This window comes from Pteropus medius, unplaced genomic scaffold, assembly GCF_902729225.1.
Source record: "Pteropus medius unplaced genomic scaffold, Ma_sr-lr_union100, whole genome shotgun sequence".
Classification (NCBI taxonomy): domain Eukaryota; kingdom Metazoa; phylum Chordata; class Mammalia; order Chiroptera; family Pteropodidae; genus Pteropus; species Pteropus medius.
The window spans coordinates 8,042,851-8,063,413 of NW_024351730.1; the positions used below are offsets into that span (position 1 = coordinate 8,042,851).

The 20,563-nt window shown below is 42.5% G+C and overlaps 1 long non-coding RNA gene across 1 annotated transcript in view; it reads right to left on the bottom strand.

Moving 5' to 3' along the window:
* Positions 1–5,017: 5,017 nt before the first annotated feature.
* The window catches only part of LOC120588063 (uncharacterized), a 45,268-nt gene continuing 29,722 nt past the window's right edge, over positions 5,018–20,563 (bottom strand). The window contains exons 4-6 of the long non-coding RNA XR_005649132.1: positions 12,984–17,803; positions 10,545–10,674; positions 5,018–7,961 (exon numbers count right to left, since the gene is read on the bottom strand). This is a non-coding gene — a long non-coding RNA (uncharacterized LOC120588063). The remainder of the gene's footprint in view (positions 7,962–10,544; positions 10,675–12,983; positions 17,804–20,563) is intronic.

Below are 20,563 nucleotides of genomic sequence, written 5' to 3' on the forward strand. Positions count from 1 at the left end.
CCATGAGAAAATCAATTTCTATTGTTTAAGCCACCTGGCCTGTGATATTTTATTATGGCAGCCCAAGCAGACTAATACCGGTGGATAGACAATTGTATCAGAAGTATTTATCACTTAATCACTTTTTTCTCATTGAACTGAAATACCACTTTAGCATGTATAAATTTAATATATGTATAGGAACCAATTTATGGATTCTAGTCTACTCTTATGTTTGTTTATTCTTATGTCTATACCATAATGATTAGATTATTTTGGTTTTATAGTTTGTTCTGATATTTGGTAAAGTAAATCCCCTCTCTGCGTTCTTCTTTCTTCCCCCACCCCCATAGATTACTCCTTGAAAAATGTTGTTTTCTCAAAGTGATACATTCACACGGTTTGAAAAACAAAATAGAACAATAAAGTTTGTAACTAAAAAAACAATTGTAAGTATTCCACCCCCAGTGATATGCTAATAAACATATTGCAACTGACTCTCTAGAAAAAATATCCCTGATCTATAGTGTTTTCTGTTGCAGTGGTGTAAATACTCCCACCATGGCTGATTTCAAGGCCCCATTGTGATGTCACTGAACAGGGAGTGGGGAAGAGGTGTGCCTGGCTGGCTTTCTCACACTGGAGCACCATTGCCACACCAGTGCCTGTTCCCAAGTTCCTCTCCTAAGATTCTTGTTAGTTGTTTTGCTGGTACTTATATCCATATTTTTAAATAGTATGCTTACATCACTATTTCCTGGTGTATAGAGTTTAGGCATTATCTACCAATGTCCTACAATGGGTGATATGATATCATCAAATACTTTTCTATCCTCATATGCTCTCACTTCCTCTCCCAGTAAAGGTCTAGCATAATTTTTATTTAAGTGAACATTCAATGTTTATTTTATTGTAAGTATCTATATACATGCCAAATTACATACCTAATTATGTGATTATTATGATTATATCTTACTTGATGAGCCAAATAATTTACCATCATAAAATTTTCTTTATTATAGATTTTAAAAAACTTTTTCTACCGATATCTAAGTTTCCCAAATGTCTATCTAGTTGCTCTCAAACTCTCCAAGAGTAAAACCCATGGGAAAGCTAAAACCTTTCAGGGCTGATATTCAGTGAGAACGTGGACTAATCTGATTGCTGCTGACATTTGAGGCTATGAGGAGAACCATTTGTTTCTATCACTAGTTTGGGTAGAAAAAATTAAAAATTATTTCGCATTAAAGTTTATAATAGCCCAACACATAGCCATGGGATGTAAATTTGTATTGCCAGTGCAGTCAGGGAAAACCCTAATGTCATAGCTTATGCTGGTCACATTTGCAAATGACTCCTGGCATGTGGCCAAGACAACTGCAATCACGCTAGAGGAAAGCACTGACTACTCGACTCAGGTCACTTAGGGTTTCTCCAAAGATGAAGTGCAATTGAACAGAGCCCCACAATAATACATTGCCTAGCCCAAGATATGACTCGTGAATGAAATTCACCAAAGAACAGCATATATGATGGTGGCTCCATAAAATTATAATGGAACTAAACAATTCTTATCACCTAGTGACATCATAGCCATCTTAATGTCACATTGCAACATATTACTCACATGTTAGTGGTGATGCTGGTGTAAACAAACCTACTGTGCTGCCAGTCATATAAAGATGTGTCAAAGATTCAAGAACCAGCTACCAAAAAGTTGAAGTTGAGTGGCATTTTATACACAATAAGTATGTATAAATATGAGACAACAAATTGCAAAGTACTTGTAAGGGCATGAAGAAGAATAGATAAAAGATTTGCCTATCCTTTATCATGATACCTTGTATAAACAAAGGAAACTGAATTTAATACCTAATTGACTGCAAAGAACCATAGGTTTTTTGGAAAGCTGAACTGTGCCTTGGCTTTAATTTCCAGTTAGTTATGCTGCAGTATCTTATCCAGCAGCTCATAATGAACTGCAGTAATATAATCCAAAGGCAATAAAAGCAAAGTTGACTTAACTGTGAGTGTTGATAAGAACCCTGAAGAGTACACATTGGCCACAATGTGGAAAGGTTATAATAGGCTTAAGATTTCATCGAACATTAAAAAGAAGATGGAGGAAAGTTTCGTAATTGTTTGAGGTAATTGAAGAAATAAAAATAGTTTAATTGCTTAGAATGAGAATTAAAGCACAAAATAAAAAATTTTTGAGAGAGTTTAGTTCTAAATAGAAGGGAATGTTTATTTTCATGGACAATATAGGATAAAATAGCAACTGTGTTCTTCCCCTCAGTGAGGGTTTCCATGAGGGTGGAAACAGACTGTTGTGGTCAGAGGTGGATTTCAAGCGGATCACTCACACTGCCTGCCTGTGTCTGTCTACACAAAACCGAAATATCGAGATAAGGAGTATAAAGCTTAAAAAGTGCAAAGTGATGCCAAGGTTTCTGATGTTTCCAAATATCCAAGTGTTTATACACATGTTTCCAAATATGTAGAAGTAGCTGTTGGCAGTGTCGTTGACACAACTCAGATAAGTGCTTGGACTTTTTATTTTTAGCACAAGTATTTTTAGTACCAGTTTCTTTAGTAATGGGTGATAGGGTAACTGCTTCAAATTCTTGACCCCACAAACGCCCATGTATTCAGAGAGGACTTTGAAAAGATGCTTATATCACCAGGCTTCCGTGGGAACCATTATTCCTGACCCTTGAAACCCAGTACGTCCTCTAAACATCCAAGAGAGGTGAAGGTATGTCAGCGACTTGGAGAACCTGGTAAAATGACCTAGTGGGCCGCCCAGTGCTGGACATCCAGTAGATGCTCAATAAATACATGAGAAAATGTGACGATCAGAAGACAATGTTCACAGACCCCCTTTATCACACCTGCCCACTTACCAGCTTCTGAAGCCACATCTTAATATTTAGGAATTTTCTATACTTCTATCTAAAATCAATTCTTCCACTTTGCACTAGAGCCCATTCGCTCTTGCCTACTCGCAATGTTGTTCCAACAATTCTCCTCTTTCCTATACCAGAAAGTTTTCTCTCTCTCTTCGGGACCCTTCCCATAAGCTTATATACATGTCATTATTTCTTCCATTCTTTAAAACACACACACACACACACACACACACACACTGTACCTTCTTTGATTGTATTTCCTTAGCTAGCTGCTGCCACATTTGTTTTGGAGTAAAATTCCTCAGAGAAATTGTATTGTCTCCAAGTCTTCTATCATTTCTTCTTAAACCTACTCTTATGGGGCTCTTTGTTTTGCCAACTCCATCAAATCTGCTCTCATCAGGCAATGCTCCTGGATCTATATTAATCTTTCAGTTCTCAGGCCATGTCTCAACTCGACCTCTTAGTAGCATTTGACACATTGGGTCACCCTGTCCTTGATCCTCTTTCTTCTTTGCTTTGCTTCCAGGACATCAGACTCTCCTAGTTACCTACTACCTTGTTTCAGTCATTAACCCTGTCTCTGCATGCATTTTCTTGAAGATTTTATTTAATCTCGTAGTTTTAAAAGATACCATGCATGTACTAATGACTCTCTTCATTCTAGCCCTCTCTCTCAAACTCTAAAAGTTTATCTACCCAACTCTTTTCTCTACTTGCATTTGTAATAGAATCTTCAGACTTAGTACTTTCCGAACTCAACTCCTGATTGCCTTTCTCAGTTACAGGCAACTTCATTTTTTCAGGTGTTCAGATCAAATGCCATGGAACATGTCCTTGACTCCTCTCTTCCCACACGCAAATCACACCACACAGGAAAGCCTACTGGTGCTTCCTTCCCAACGGAATCAGGCCACCTTCATTACATCCAACCTGGCGAGAGTCCCCATAATCTCCCACTGCAGAGGCCCCTTAACAGGCTCCCCGTTTCTACCCTTGACCCTTATAGTCTATTCTTAACACAGCAGCCAGAGTGGTTTTTACAAAATGTAAGTCACAATATGTTACTCCTCGGCTCAGAAAAGGCCCACGTGATCTGCCCCTGTCTCCTCTGCTGTCACCTCCTCCTACTCCTCCCCACCCCTCTCATGCCCTTGGCTCCAGGCGCACTTCTGCTTGGAGCCATTCTTCTGTTATCTGCTTGTCTAACTCTCTCGCTCCTTCAAGTCTTTGCTCAACAATTACCTTCTCACTGGCGTCTATTCTGATTATGCTTCTTAAAATTCCAACCTGAGCCCCCTGAATTCCTGAAAATCTTTACTCTCCTCTGCTTTTTTTCCTCATAGCACACTCATCACCTTATAATATACCATACAATTACTTGTTTTTCATATTTGTTATTTATCGTCTATCTCCTCCCTCCCTGCACTAGAATGTCACCTCCATATAGACAAGGATTTTCATCTGTTTTGTTCACTGATATACCCCCAAGTGCCAACAACAAAGCCTGGCACACAGAAGACACTCGATAAATATTTGTTGAGCAAACTAAATCAATGAGAGGAAGCATCTGGTTGTAAGATTCTCCTGGATGATGATATACCATTTTCAGGCTACACACTTTATCTCATTTAATCTTCAAGACAGCCACATGAAAGAAATACATTTATTTCTCCCAATTTTCAGTTGTGATGCCTGAGGCACAGAAAATTTCTGTAATTTGCTCAAGATCACATGATTGGAGAATGGGAGAGCCAAGATTTGAACCCAGTGTCTTCATGTTCATCTTCTCCACTATTCTTATACATTCCTGAGTGAGTGTTAATTGGTGTAGCTTTTCTGGTGGGTAATTCAGTCTTATGTACGAATAGCTTTACAAATTTTCCTACCCTTTATTCCAGAGAACTAATTACAGATATGCACAAAGGCACATCTGCACCATTGTTTGTAATAGCCAACAAGAGAACAAAAAACCCAGGAAAGAACCCAAGTGATGCATAGCAGGGAGCTGATTTTTTTTTTTTAAATTGTGGTACATTCCCACAATAGAAAACTATGTAGCCAATAATAATGACATTATAGAAGAATGTATACGATATGGAGAAGTCTTCCTTGCATGTGTTTAGTAGAAACAATAAAGACAACAAACCAGGATACAAAACTGTATACGTTATAATTCCCTAATTTTTAAAAATTACATTTTTATGCACAAAAATGACTGGAAGTATGATACCAAATGCTAATAATGGTTCTTCCTAATGGTGTGATTGTGGGTGATTTTAATTTTCTCTATAAATCTGTATAACTTTTTGTAAGAAAAAGTTATTTTAAAAAAGAATCTCTGCCTCAACATTAAAATGTGCTTGCTTTCCTCTTCATATGACACATACTACATTTAATGAAAAAACTAAACATATCTGAATAGCTGAAATGAAAAACCAGATCCCTGTGAAATACTCAATGGGTTCTAAGAAGTTAGAATATTACAACTGTATTTCATATATCCAAGGCCAAAATGGCTTCGTTATATTGCAAAGTCCTTGATAATTCGTACTGAACCATTTCATTTAAGCACACTAGATTTTCCAAGTTCTAATAAGGTTTAGCTTTTCTTTTCCTTTCTTTTGGCAAGATCCCAAAATAGGCGTTACATTCTATTTCTCTTTGGAGCTCTAGAATATCTTAAATCAGAGAGAGGTATCTTATTTCATAGCACAAATTACCTTGATATGTTGTTTCTAGAATGTTGCAAGTAAAAAATATTTAGACTGTGTCATTATATTAAGCAATTACTGTATTAAAGCTCATTCCTAATCATTACTTACATACAAGTTTTCTAATCTGTTAACTCCAGGAGAATTATCTTCTTTAAAGCTCATCTTGGAAAACATCACTTTTTTTTCCTTTCTGATTACAAGCCACTTGAAGAGCTGTCAGAAGCCTGTATGGTGCCAAAGAAGTACTGCGGGGTTTCTTAACATCAAGAATAAGGACAATGCCAGACTGACTAGTTAACTTACTAAACAAAGAAGGAAAAAGATGCATTTAGATTTGCTTGTGAAACTTGAAAGATTAAAAAAGAGTTAATATTTCCTAGATTAATGGTCATGCAATTTGACTTTTTAAACATATAATTCCTGAAGCCCAGATAGAATCTTAACATTCATGAGGTTTTAAAGATGAAATGTTTCAAAAGATTGAGAGTGAATTTATTAAAAGAGGCTGTGAAGAGGATGGAAGAGCTGACAGAAGGTGCCATACTGGATGGGAACATACACACACAGATGCATGCACACACACATGCATGCTCACATGCACATACATCTCTTAACACAGCCCCTACAGTAAACTGGACTCTGCTCGAGAATTTGAATATGAGCCAAATGCCTGTTTAAGGGAGTGCATTCAGCACTGGTCAACACAGCCAAGAGAGGGGAACAACTACTGAAGAAAGAACAAAAGCAATCAACCTCAAAACTGAATTTCAGATCTGAATTTCACATCTGGAATATAGGATATAAATGAATGGAGAGGTGCATTGTTTCCCAGAGTATCACAGGGCTATAAACAGGGATAAGAGAAGAAAAGTGGTATGTGAGAAACATAGTGGATTAACTAAATGCCTGGTCACAGCTAGCAGAGTGATGGCTGCCTACCACAGCTCTATTTTCACCCACAGACTTAGTATAATCTCACCTCTTACAGCACTGCTGGGACTGCTGCCCTTCTCAGCTCAGGCCTGCTGTCCTCCAACCCTTCAGCAGCATAGAAATGCTTTCCTTGGTGACCCCTCTCACCAGGTGACAGTAGGGTGCAGTTGGGTCAGGCCATCAGGGTTTTCAACACTACAAGGGAAGGATGGGCCCACCAGTGTCCTCTCAGAGCCCACAACCTAAGCTCTCAGGCATTCTTGCCTCTCCAGTCAGGTGTTGTCATACTCATTTTTACTCACAAGAAAACAGGCTTATCCTAGGTCACTCAGCTAAGAAGTAGCAGTGTCTAATGTCAAGATTTAAAATCAGTTCTGCTTTTCTCCAAAACTCAGATGCTTTATTCACACCATAATGTCACATTAGAGTTCTAGTCCTAATGGGAGATTCTTAAAATTTTTTTCATGAAATGAGGATTTTAGACCTTTAGAAATGACAGAAGCTGGTTTTAGAAACTCTGGTTCTTAAGTTTACTTTTCCTCTCTCCTCCCATTCATTCGTTCTTTCCTACCCTCTATTCTTCTCTTTCCCTTTATCTTTTCTTTCTTCTAATCTTTTTTAAGAATAAATTTTTCAATTACAGTCGATATACATTATATTAGTTTCAGGTATACAATATAGTGATTAGACATTTATATACCTCACAAAGTGATCAGCCCAATAAGTCTATTATCTTTCTTCTGATCTTAAGGGAAGGCTGTAACCCCCACCTCATAATACCTACCCTGCCATCTCCAACAGGACAATCGAAGTTTTCTCCATCATACTGTCAAGTACGAGCTCAAAGCAGGACCCCTTTCTCCACCCTTCTATTCAGCCCAGTGCACCAATCTTGTGCACGCAGAAGTTCTGTGAAGGCCCACGTTCTCTGTGCTACTAAACGCCATCTGAATATCTGGATACCGTGCCTCTGAGGGGAAAGGCTGGTCACCCGGGCTGCCCCCAGCATTCCTGCTGTGCCCTTTCTGGATCTCTTGCAATGGGCTGGAATTCCAGGCTTTTTTCATTTTTCTTACCCCTTTGAGAAGGTAAAAGAGAAAGAACATTCAGATAGGTAGAGGCAAGATAGACCTTTCCATCTGAGGACCCCCCAAAAAGCAATTGAAAATTGAAAATTTCATTTTTCTCAATTCTAAGCCTTGTGTTTTCCAACAGGACAAAACGTTCTCTGTGGAAACAATTGTTGTGGAGATAAAAGATGAGAATTAAGGTCATAACAAGCCCATGATCAGGAAGTATGATCGAAGGACAAATTGACCTGGTTCACCCAGGGGCCCAGGCTCTCCAGTCGAGGATGCGGACGGGGCAGGTGATGTTCTGGCTGTCTTCCCCTGGAGGCTGCCTTTTGTTCCCGAATCTTCTGGAACATACGATGAAACACCATAAAATAAATGGGCTGACCCATAAAATAGGTGGGCTGGGGTTCAGGAAAGCCCATCCAGCCATTCTTACCAATGGTGACTAGAGCTCTGTTAGTAAATAAATGAGGAGGATCAGACTGATGAGGGTAGTTACAAAACAGCTGTGTGTGTGTGTGTGTGTGTGTGTGTGTGTGTGAAGCATGTATGCTATTTCAGACACATTCAAGTGTATTTGAATCAGAGTCGTTACACTTGGCTTAGGCATTGCCTCCTCCAGGAAGCCTTCCCAGACTGTTCCTGGCAGTGTCCAGGATGGGTTAGGCCTTCCTCCCATGTATGTAACAAGCACACAGAATACCCAGCAGCACATTTACCTAGTGTATGTTTCCACCAGTCTGTGAACTTGAAAACCAGGACTGTGTCTTTTTTGTCTTTACAATATTAATACCCAGTCCAGGGCTTGGCACATAGAGAGCCTTCAAGACCTGTGTGCTGAATTGGAAATGAGGTATGCTAAGACTTTAGGTGGTTGGAGGCAGGGTAGTTAGGGGTTTACATTTCAAGGGCTATTTGGGGGACAAATAATGTTATTAGCCTGTTGTGACTGGGGTCTTAGACCTCAATCTCCTCACCTATAAAAGGGAGGCATGCTTGGCACCTGCCTCTTTGGACTGCAGAATGTTCAATGAAACAAGTGTTTAAAGAGCTTTGCTCAGAGTCTGCCACGTAGCTTAGTAGGCAGTCCGTAAACAGCTCATCTTACTATACTATTAGGTGGAGGGAGCTTTTCAGAACAAGAACAAATAAACTCTACTTCTGTCCCTACTTTGTCTGTAATCCGTCTTTGCTCCCAAAACACAGATTAGAGACCGACTCATGCTAAATTCTGCTTCTGTCTGTGTGGCATGTGAACATGTCTATCTTTCCCGGAAACTCCATTCTGGTCATTTATCTCAGCAATCTGAGTTCTGTGACCAAAGGCCTGTGACTGCTAACAGCTCAGGGAGCAGGTCAGTTTAACTTAGCTTTTCTAAGGAAGTTGATGATATCAGCTTAGTTTTGTCCACTTAAGGGGAGTAGACATCATCTCAATTCTGTGCACTTAAGGACTTCTTGCTGGTTGCTGGGTTACAGAAGGACCATTGGGAAGATGGCATGTTGTTTATTTTCTTGGTGCTTCCAAATCTCTAAATAGATCATAGACTGGGTATTATTGTTACTTATTCCTCAAAAGCAACATCCTCCCTAAAACGATTATTCAATTCCACTCCCTGCTAAGACCTTTAATTATTATTACCTCACTAATTCGCTTATCTCTTTTATGAGAAGTGCAGGGTAGCCTCCCTTTTGCAGATGAGGATTTGAAGTCCCAGAGAAGTTAAGAGAATCCCCAAGGTCACCCAGAGAACAGTAGTGTATGTGTTGGAGGGGCACTGTAGAACTCAGGAACCTTGACAATAAAACCAATGTCCTGTTTTAAGGCAGGTTTGGGCAATGTGAGAAATAGTCCCTTTCTTAAAACCTTTCAGTACTATAGCTGTTTATTCATTCTCCTCTTTAGTTATAAAACATCCAGTTTTTAACTAGGCACCTGGGCAACTGGAATAAAGACTCCATCAACCTCCCTAACAGATGGGCGTGGCTACCTAATTAGGTCCTGGCCAATGAATGATAGTAAATAGAAATGACATGTATCCTGAAAAGGATAAAACATATCTTCGTTCTTCCTTTCTGCCAACTGCCATGTGGATGTGATGGCTAGGACTCAAGCAGCCATCTTGAAACGTGAAGTAGGGGTAAACTGTGTTCTGATGATGGTAGATGAAATTTAGAAGGTGCTAGTTCCCTGATACTATAAACAGGCATCTTGCCTCTGATGGATTATGCCAAACTCAGTTCATGTGAAGGAGAGATATATTTCTGCCTCGTTTAATAGGTTGTTATTTGGGGTTCTGTCACTTGCAGCTGAACCTAACCTAAACCAAACAAGTGTTTTTCTATTGCACTGAGAAAAAAAAAAAAATTCTAGATAGCAATAAGGGCTGCCAGGCTCTGCATGACTGAGCCCTGGCATACTTTTTAAACCTCACCTTGCTCCCATCTTCCTTTTGCTTACTACACTTTAATCCCACTCTACCTTGCTCACATTCTGTTCCACCTGCATAACTCCTGCTCGCCATTGGGGTCTCAGTCTCTGGGCTCCATTTTCAGAGAGGCATTCCTTGACCAAGGTTTTTTAAAATTCTTTTCTGTTCCCATTGTTCTTTTCCTTTCTAGGACCTGGCTTTTAAATGTAGAAATATATGTTTTATTTCATAATTACTTGTTAAATGTCTAGCTTGCCTACTAGATGTTAGCTCTAAGGACTGAGGGGGCCCTCAACCCTGGCTGCACACAGTGCCCATCTATGGCAGATTGTAGTTTCCAAACAAGTTAGCAACGCTATTTCCCATCTCACACAGATTTCTGCAGTGCAATTGCCCCTCTCCCATCAAGCGGTGGACTGTTTCTCCACCTCCTTCAATCTGGGCAGGAGCTGTGACAGGTATCACTCATAGAATGTGGCAGAAGTGACACTGTACCTGTTTGAGGTGTGGCCATTTCCTGGGCAGGCAGCTTCTGCTTTCTACCTTCGGAAGCCAGTTGTCACGTAAGAAGTGCAAGCACCCTGCAGCCACCATGCTGTGCAAAGATCAAGCCAAGAGGAAAGGCCTGGAAGATGAAACATTATGTGAAGAGGAGGGGAAGTCATGGAGTACCAGAGGACCGAGGCTCCTGCAACAAAAGGGAACCATCTTGGGCGCCAGCCCGGATGAGACTTTGGATAACTCCAGGCCCAGCAGGGATCTGACTGTAACCACATGAGACTCAAAGCAAGAACCTCTCAGCTGAGCCCAGCCAAAGGACAAATGTGTAAGAAGTAATGATAAATAATTATTTAAAGCAATAGATAATGTGAACACTGCAGAGAGTAGGCAGTTAGTAAATATTTGTCAAATGAATGATGGACGGATTTTATTCTTTTCATTTTTTGGTTGCTGGAAGCTAAAGGTCCGTAGTAATCTTGAGACAGACCTAGAACCAGGATGTGTTCTGGGGGGAGCTTAGGTCCTGGGCCATACCATCTGTACTGTGGAGGTCTATGGTTTAATACTTTCAGACTAATGCAGGAAGAAGACGGTTCCTGCAGGAGCAGATCCAAGAGTAGAGGGCACAATGTGGGACTGGGGAATTCAGCAGGTCGTCGTTGGCCTCTTTGCTTACTGTGGCACATGCTATCTTTTAATTACCATGAACACAGCTAAAATATCTGAACAAAGAGTGAGATGGGCAGGAAGTGAGGAAGCATTGAGATGTAAACAGGTGGAGGTGAGACACGATGTGAATGATGGGCACGGCTGTCTCTGGGCAGTAGGATTACAGGTAATTAAAAGTTTTTTCTTCTTTTTGCTCATCTGCATTTTAAAAATACCCCTCAAGACATATCTTACTGTTATTAAAAATAAGAAATAGATTTTTATTTAAAGACTTCGGTTGCTCTGGGAACTTTGCCAAAGGTAAAAATTGCATTATCAGCAGACGATTATTATTAATTGTAGTCTTAGAAGCCATTATTTCAGGAAATAAAGAAATAAGCATATCCCAAAGCAGCTTATACAGGACAAATGAGAGTGAGCATTAGCGTGGGGCACCGTGGGGTGGCAGCAGTCCGCAAACCAGGCACAGAGCACGGCCTGTCTTTATTCTCCATGAAAGTTTTGGTTTGCTCAGCTTGGGCCATCAATGCTCCATCTAGCAGCAACTTGGACTCATTAAACCCTCTGATTTATAATTATCCAGCATTAGGCTGCTCTTTGAAAACTATTTTTGGTCATTATGCTCATTGGTGTGATTAATTATACCTTATTAAGAAACCAAGATATAGTTTCTGGAAAGGCAACCTTTTCTAATCTGGAGGGCGTAATTTTCAGCTCAGCCAGCTCAGCGATCACTTGTGCTGAATCACCAGCAGAGGATCATTGCTCCTAATGTGGGCAGCTCAGGATTTGGAAATCTGATGAGGGAAAAAAAAAATTAAAACTAGAAAAATTAGCTCCAGAAAGGACTAACTCTGTTTCTCTAATTAGGATCTCCCAGGGTTCTCCTAAGGACGGTTTCAAGACTATTTAATCTCATTTTAGTCAACGGTATTTATCGACTCCTGCTTGTATGTCAGGAGCTATTTGGGCCACTGGCTCCCCATAACATGTGGCATTCATTCATTCAATAAAAATTTTGTGAGCACCTATTATGTGTCAAGCATTTCTCTAGGTCTAGATTCTTATGTTATATCATGAATAAAACAGACATAAATCCTTGCCCGGGTCATACATGCTTACAATTAGTGGAAGGGAGGGGAGAATAACAATATACATTATACATAAACGATATAGTTTGCTAGAAGGTACAAGAACTATGGAAAATAAGAAAATAGAAACAGGGAAAGGGGCATTGGAAGGATCCTGTGCAGTTCTGCAGTTGAACTACCTCTCATACTATTTTGAAGCAAATCCCTGATGTCGTATCATTTCATCAATATACATTTCAGTATGCATCTCTATTGGTCGGTGGTCTCCACCTTTTTGGCACCGGGGACTGATCTGAGGTGGAGCTAAGGCGGTGATGCTAGCGCTGGGGAGCGGCTGCAAATACAGATGAAGCTTTACTTGCCAGCCAGCTGCTCACCTTCTGCTATGCAACTCTGCTCCTAACAGGCCATGGACTGGTACTGACCTGTGGCCCAGGGGTTGGGGACCCCTGTATAGCTGATGACTCTTTTAAAAGTATAACCACAATATCATTAGGTTACTTAAAAATAATTCCTTAATATCATTAAATCAATGTTCAAATTTCCATTATTTATGTTTTTTAAATTAGTTATATTGTATGTGAATTTTTTTAGTTGGCACAAAAGTAGCACATACTCCTTGAAGAACTTTTGCAAAACATAAAAAACCACATAGAAGAAAATTTAGACTCACCCATAATCTCTGGGGCTGATGCCAGTCTGTATGGTGCCGTGTATGACTAGAGAAAGGTAGACTTTCCCAGCAGGCACGGCTCCGGGCCAGGGTCAGCCACTGCTTGTCCTCTCAAGTGACGTCCTTGCGCCTTGCACGCACAGAGCTGTTGCATGTTCACGGCCCTGAGTATTTCATCAATATTTATATTTAGGAGTGTAGCCTTCCAGATTTTCTATAAATATGTACATAATTTTTGCATTATTGTTTCTGTACTGTATATTCTGTTTAGTAAACAGCTTTTTTTTTTTCACTTAACAGCAGACCATAAACATTTTCCCATGTCATTAAATTTGCTTCCAAAGCATGACTTTCGCTGGTGTGTCGTATGCCCGTATCATAATTGGTTTAAGCAGTAGTACTGTTATGTGTGTGTCTTGTTTAGAACTATTACCTTTGGAGTGCAGCGCCTGTCCTTGGTAGACAAAACACAGGCAAGAACATTATGTCCTTCTTGGGAGGAATATTAAAACACACAGGGGAGTTCTGCACACACATCGCACAATCATGAGGTTTTAAATTGGTTCCACCTGTTGGTTTGGGAGGACAGCAAAGGTATGGTTCCACTTAGTTCAACTCATGCCTCGTGAAGCAGGGAGAACTGTCCCTTGCTGTGTTTAGATTCCTAGCAATTCCATAGTAAACAAGAAGTTTCAGTGAAGAGCGGTGAGGCAAGAAAATAAAACAGAGTCATTAGGAAGTTACTCCCAAAGTTATGCAAACAGGAGGTTTGGGTTTGGGCAACAACCTGAGCCGATGTGTGTCGGTGACAAGGCAGCGGGCTTGAGGATTATCTTGGACTAGTATTGCTGAGTGTTAGGACATGATCACAGCCATCCCCGGATGCAAACCACCAACTGATGTCTTGTAAGAAACATCGTCACAGACTGCAGGAGCTGAGCAATGGATTCTCACAAAATTGCAGCTCATAATTTTCACCTCGTGAGAAATGGAATTGATATTAAGGTTAGTTGCAAGCCATCCATTTGCCTAAACCCGCAGCCTACAGTCAGCCTGAGCCACAGTGTTTTCTGTTCCAGTTCTTATCTTCTTTACCGAGTCCACTGAACTAAAGGCTCAGTTTAACGAAGCCGCTGGGATAGGGTGAGGCCAGAGGGCAGATGTAAACCAGGACTTCCTAACCCCAGAGGCCACTTCTATGGGCCATAGAGTTTGGTGAATGCCTTGAAATCCCTCTGGTGAGAAGGCCACTTAAATGCAAGTGACCAGAATTATGTTGGGCAGCCTAAAAAAGGATTAAGAGGAAAAGTCCCTCGGATTTTACATAAATTCATAAATTAAAGTTTAAAAATTGATAAGGAGCTCATAACATCAGGTCTTGATGGAAGGCATTTCTCAGGACAAAGAGGAGTCTTGGAGTATCGGGTACCCCTCAAAGATGACTTGCACATCACACTAAACCTGGTAGGAATTCTAATGCCCCAAGCCCATAATGAGCCATTTCTCATTGCCTCCACGAAACTGCATTACCATCCAGAATTTCACAGTTCTTGTATCAGAAATGCCAGCAAGTGGTGTATTGGTTACCCAGGGCCGCTGCATCAAATGGATGACTTAAAACAACAGATATTTATTCTCTCACAGTTTTGGAACTAGAAGTCTGAAATCAAGGTGTTGGCCAGGCCATGCTCCCTCCGAAGGCTCTGAGGGGATACCCTCCCTTGCCTCTTCCAGCATCCGGTGGCTTCATGCAGGTGTTCTGTGGCTTGTGACTGTGGAACTCTAAAGCTCTGCCTCATCTTCACATGGATATTTTCCTCTGTGTTATGTGTGTGTCTTGTCCATATTTCTCTCCTGTTATAAGGGACCAGTCACATTGGACTGGAGTGCCCTCACCTCAACTTGATCACATCTGCAAAGATTCGGTTTCCAAATAAGGTTATATTTACAAACACCAAGGGTTAGGACTTTGATGTATCTTTTGGAGGACACGATTCTACCCATAAGAGAAGGAAAGTCAAAGTCTGAGATTATAGATTCAGTTTCATCACCAACTGCTGTGTGATACTGAGCAAATCATGCATCATTCCTGGGCCGCAGGTGCACCTCATCTGTCCCCCAGGTACCCTTGCAATTTGAACAGGAGCCTGATTTGTTTCAGGTTACTCCAAGAGAATAGACTCACGGTGGAAAGAGTCTGCAGAGTGGGAGCAGCATCACAGCTCGGAGAGGCTATGCCAGGACCAGGGTGGAGTGGCTTCCTATTATGGCAGATTGGGTACGTCGAGTGAGGAACGAAGGGCACAGGACCTCTCCAGCAGTCCTCGGCAAGGCTTTTTGTGGTGCCAGCAGCCCAGCCAAATTGCCATGCTCCTTCCCCCAGGTACCGCAGGCTGCCGACCTCCCGGGAGAGCATTCATGACCATCAGGCCTACGGCCCAGTGAGCACAGTCAACAGCTCTTGGTTTCCACAGCTCATCACAAGACCAGCACTAACAGGTGAGACCCACTCAGCTCGGAGAACTCAGTTCAATGAACTAAATATGCTTTCCTTTACCCTGGCTTAAATATTTAGACAGCCACAGTGCTTGTGTGCTCCAAATGCACAGGCTCTGAGTGGGTGAGAGGGTTTTAGCTCTGGGTGAGACTGAAGGAACTTGACATGTTATTGAATTGAGGGCCACGGAAGGTGAAGCTGGGCAGTCACACATTCCAGGAATGCGGATGCTGTGCTCTCAGTGTGTATCTGAAGCTGACCGGGTTTGACAGTCTCTATCTGGGAACAATAACCTGCCAGTAGCAGGCTGGGCCTCTTCTTTCCCTCTGTGAGTGAGAAGGGGAGGTGGTGGGGACATGAACGTTTCTCTTACTCTGCTGTCCTGGGCTGCAGGCAGGAGTCCTAAAGAAGGCAGGCCTGGGGGCCGGCTCACTGAATGTTTGCAATTCCAGGAGCAGCGGGCTGAGGACAAAATCCATTTTCCCCCTCTGGGAGACCTGGGTGGAATGCCATGCTGGGAAGGCAATTTGGAATGCCAGCTGATCACCCAGCTGGCTGCACAGGGCTGCACAGCGAGGCCAGGGGGTGGCAATGTGTTTATGTCATGTTTAATACCTCAGGCTTTCTTTGAGTGAACGGGGGAGGGGGCTTTCATCTGGGAAGTTCAAAGCACTGTTCACAAACTTCCTCTGCTAATCCTCACTCTGATCTGAATTTTGTTGTGTAACTAAACTGATTACAGGAATTTGGTGAATCGGGCTAGGCTGGGCCTCTCGGACTGACTCCCTCGTGCTTTGCTCCCACGTGGTGCATCAGCCTTGGGACGGTGAGGGCGGAGGGGAAGAGAATATTAGAGCAGGAAGGAGCCTGGGGACCACATCACACAGCCCAGCATAGCTGTTTTACACATGTGATGCTGAGGGTAGCAAATGTGAGAAGACATATGTATGACTTCAAAATCATTTTCCTGTGCCCCAGAATGGCATCTTTGACTACCTCCTGGTTATCTGCACAGGCCCTTCAAACAACAACCTGCCTAGAACTGAACTCAGTATTTTCTCCCAGCCTCCTTTCTCCCTGCAGTACTGTCTTTAAACCTGGTGTCTTGGGGCCACAGCTGGAGGAAGAAGCTTTGGCCACAGGTCTTGGCCTGTCTCTCGTGTTATCCAGCCCCAGGACACATCTCCATCTAGAGCTTCTGAAGCCAGAAACCCACCAGCATGTTTGAATTCCTCCTCCCATCCCAAGCAGATGCCCCTCAACAACCGGTCACCAAGTTCTCACGAGGCTGCCTCTGGAACGCTCTCGGATGCATCCCCTTCTGCCTCTGCTTCTTCTCTGCTCATCTGGGTAAAGCAATGGCCTCGCCACTGACCTCCCTGCAGCCATACTTGCCCCTCTCCAGTCCTTTCTCCGCACTGTGGCCAGAAGGACCTACTATCCTCTGATCTTGCAACATCTTTGTTATCCACAGTCTGAATAACCTCTGTTTGACCTCTAACTCTCAACTTGGAGGTCACCCTTTTTGAAGCCTTCTAGGGACACTCCTAGATAGGGTCAAGGACCCTGCCAATGAACTGCCAGGGAGCCTCACACGTGGTCCCTCAGCACCTCTTCATTAGGCATTTAAGTGCTCGTGAGGGCAGTGGCATGGTATATGTTGGTTCTTGGGTCCACAACACCCAGCACAATGTCTTGGGCAGGTTAGAGATTTAACAAATATGTGTTGAATGAATAAAGGATCCAGACAGATGGTGTCATTGCTGAGACTAGGGCCTACATCTTTAGTCAGAGCCAGAGTTATGACTAAACCTGCTGGGTAAATTCTCGGATGACCCATTTTTGAAGAGAGTTTAAACATTGCTATTAAGCTAAAGCATCCTTGGAAGTGTACCAACATGGAGCAAACTATTTACTAGAATTGCTCTGTAGGAGAGCATCATATAACATGGTTGGAAGAAATCTTTTGACATTCTCTGGGGAATATTTGAGTAATAAGTAAATACTGTGCTTTGTTGCTAGGTAGGCGTGCAAATTTGGGTCCAGGGCGAAATTGCTCAGGATAGTAGCTTGGAAGCTATGCTACGACTAATAGTCCTCATTCTCCCCTTTCCATCAAACCACAGCCTCCTCTGCGGTCAGGAGCAGCTGCATGGCTGAGCTGTGTCCATTGAGAGGTAAGCAGAGTTATTGTGTGGGACTTCTGGAAAGGCAGAGGGTGTGCATATTCTTTTTGCCCTTCCTTGGTTTCTTCTTCATGTTGCCTGGAACGTGAATGTAATGGATGGAGCTCCCAGCAGCCATGTTAGATCATGAGGCAAACCTGAAAATGAAAGCAATGAACTAGGATGGTGAAGTATAAAGCTACAAAGAGCTTGGGTTCCTAATGAGTTTGTAGAGTCACTATAGAAGCCCTCTAGACTTATTTTAAGTGAGCGAAGAATAAGACTCTTATTGAAGGTACTACAGTCAGATCTCTGATACTAGCAACTAAATACTATTTCTAATCAAGTCAGGGGCAAAATGATTAGCTCGTCTGGGGCATTAGGTGCCTTAGTTGGGTCTGCTCCTAGCCCTTAGCCCAGGACTCTCCTTCCTTTGCTTCCTTCTTCCCATGTTGGCACAGCCCAGGCACCCAATGATTCCTGTGGGTTGCCCATGAGCAAGTCTCTCCCGACTTGGCAAGGTGCATCCAGTCTTGGGTAATGCATTTGCTGCCACAGGAGACAGAGTGCTAAAACAGTTATCAGAAAAGAAAAGTTAAACATTAACAAAGCCTTATAAATGTCAATAGAGACTCTTTCTCAGAAGTTTGGGCCTTTTTTAAATTATTATTATGGAACCTGTTTCCTCAAAGAAATTGATGAAATGTGATTGTCTCCTTGAAATTATAGACATGAACAACACCAGGATAGGATGTTCAGCTTTTGTCAGCTTTTTCAGGCATCCAGGGTGCAAGGAAGACGTGGGAGGGAAATAGAGAAGACACAATTCTTCCAGTGGGAAAGCAGGAGGGACGATGGCAGACTTGCTTGTCCCTAGCTCCCTCACCTCCTACGTGGACATCCCCCTTCTGATGGTGCCCTCATTTCCTGCAAGTGTGCCTCTTCAGTCCCTGTGCCTCTTGAATGTGCAGTTTTGGAGTTTCCCCCAATTTCAGAGCTGAGAATGGAGTGCCATTCACTGCTGTGGGACATGAGAGCCCCTCAGAGGGCAGGAGCCTGAGGGCTTTGAGTAATGAATTGACTTGCCCAAGATCACAAAGCTAATTGATGCAGAGTTAATTAAATTGTGGATAAAAAAAGAGGCTCTATAATATATCTGATAAGCCCAGTGCCCTAAAGTAATCTCACAGGGTGATCTGATCATAAATTCCTAGCTGGGCAGGTCCTGGTGGGTAGTCACACCCAAGTCTATAACTTCTTTAGTAAAAGGTTTATCTTTGCATTAAGCAAGCCCTGTCCATTGTGTTCATGCATCTAGGTTAACACACCTTTGAAATGCCTCTTTTTCAGATCCCTCAGAAGCACAACCTCCCTCAAGAGAGCACATAATCTTATTACTTATCCTGTAATTCAATCCCGGCCTTGCTTTCTCCCACCTTCATTTTATCTTCCTTAAATTCCCTCCTTAATACCAAATGCACAAAGGAAACTGAAAACTCTCATTCTAGAAAGCATTTTTCTCAGCGTGTTGAAATATTGCCTGCAGGCATGTCCTCTGTTTGGCTCAAATAAACTCTTATAAAAATTTGGACATTTGGACATTCTTACATCATCATCATCATCATCATAGCAACTAAGAGCTATTAACATAAAATGGAATTACTGATTTTGTGACAGACATTCTTCTTTGCACTTTACACGTTTCAACTCTTTTAATCTTCAGAACAACCTCATGGGGTGTTCAGATCCCCGTTTCATACATGAGAGGGTCAAGGCACAAGTAGGTTAAACATACTCCCAAAGTCATCCCACTGGTTCATGGGAGAATTTGGACAGAGGGCCCCTCAACCCACTGTTCTTTCTACCACAGCACAGGTACTTTAAAAAAGGTCTCCAAGACTGGGCAAAATGGTGTAGATGATAGAGGCTTTGTTCATCCCTCTTGCGACCACATCAAAGTTGTGACGGAAACACAGAGCAAACAGCAAGCAGGGATATAGATGAACAGAACCCCTATAACTAGGGAGAGAAATAAGAAATCATAATGGTAGAAAGTAGCAGAGGACAAAGACATGAGGCTGCCTGGTCCCGAGTGGCTGAATGGGACAGAGGCTGCAGCAGTGGCAGCTGCAGATGCTCTTAAAGGGGCCATGACCGCAACCGGGCTTTCGCGGTGATGAACCTGCTCACTGAGCTCCAGTACTGGGGCAGCTGCTTGGGAGGCACCAGGGACTTACAGGGGGACACCGAGTTGTCGGAGTGAGGGTTGAAGGTGAAGCTCTCTCCTGGACAAAAGTCCTGGTGGTATTCACTGTTCCTCCGTGGAGCCCTCCTCCCTACCAGTGTGCAAACACAGCACTGCCATAGCTGAGATGTCATCAAACTGGATAACAGAGATCATCAGCCCAGAGGATTCCCTGAAACTCTGCCTCCTCTAATTCATGGCCCCAACCAAGCCATATCCAGTTGTGTCCTCAGCTAGTCAGGTGCTCCTTGCTGAGCAGCGCCTAGACTCACACTGGAGGCAGCTGGCCTCAGTTTCTGGTGTGGCCTTTTGAGGCAACTATAAGCACAGCATCTGTGGATTGCATGCTGAATCTTAACAGTTGGCCCTGGACAGGCAGAGGCTGGGGCTGAACTTGGCCTGCAGCTGAACCCCTCTCAAGACTGTGCCAAAGGACACCTACCACACATATTTGCACTAATAAGACTGAGAGACTTAGGAGCTTTGCTTAATACACAGAAACAGACATGGAAAGGCAGCCAAATGGAAAGACAAAGAAGCAGAAACCATATGATAGGAGAGAACAGAACAGAGACCCAGGAATAATGGAGTCAAGCAATCTAACAGATGCAGAGTTCAAACACTGGTTATAAAGATGCTCAATAAACTTAGGGGAAGTGTAGATGAACTCAGT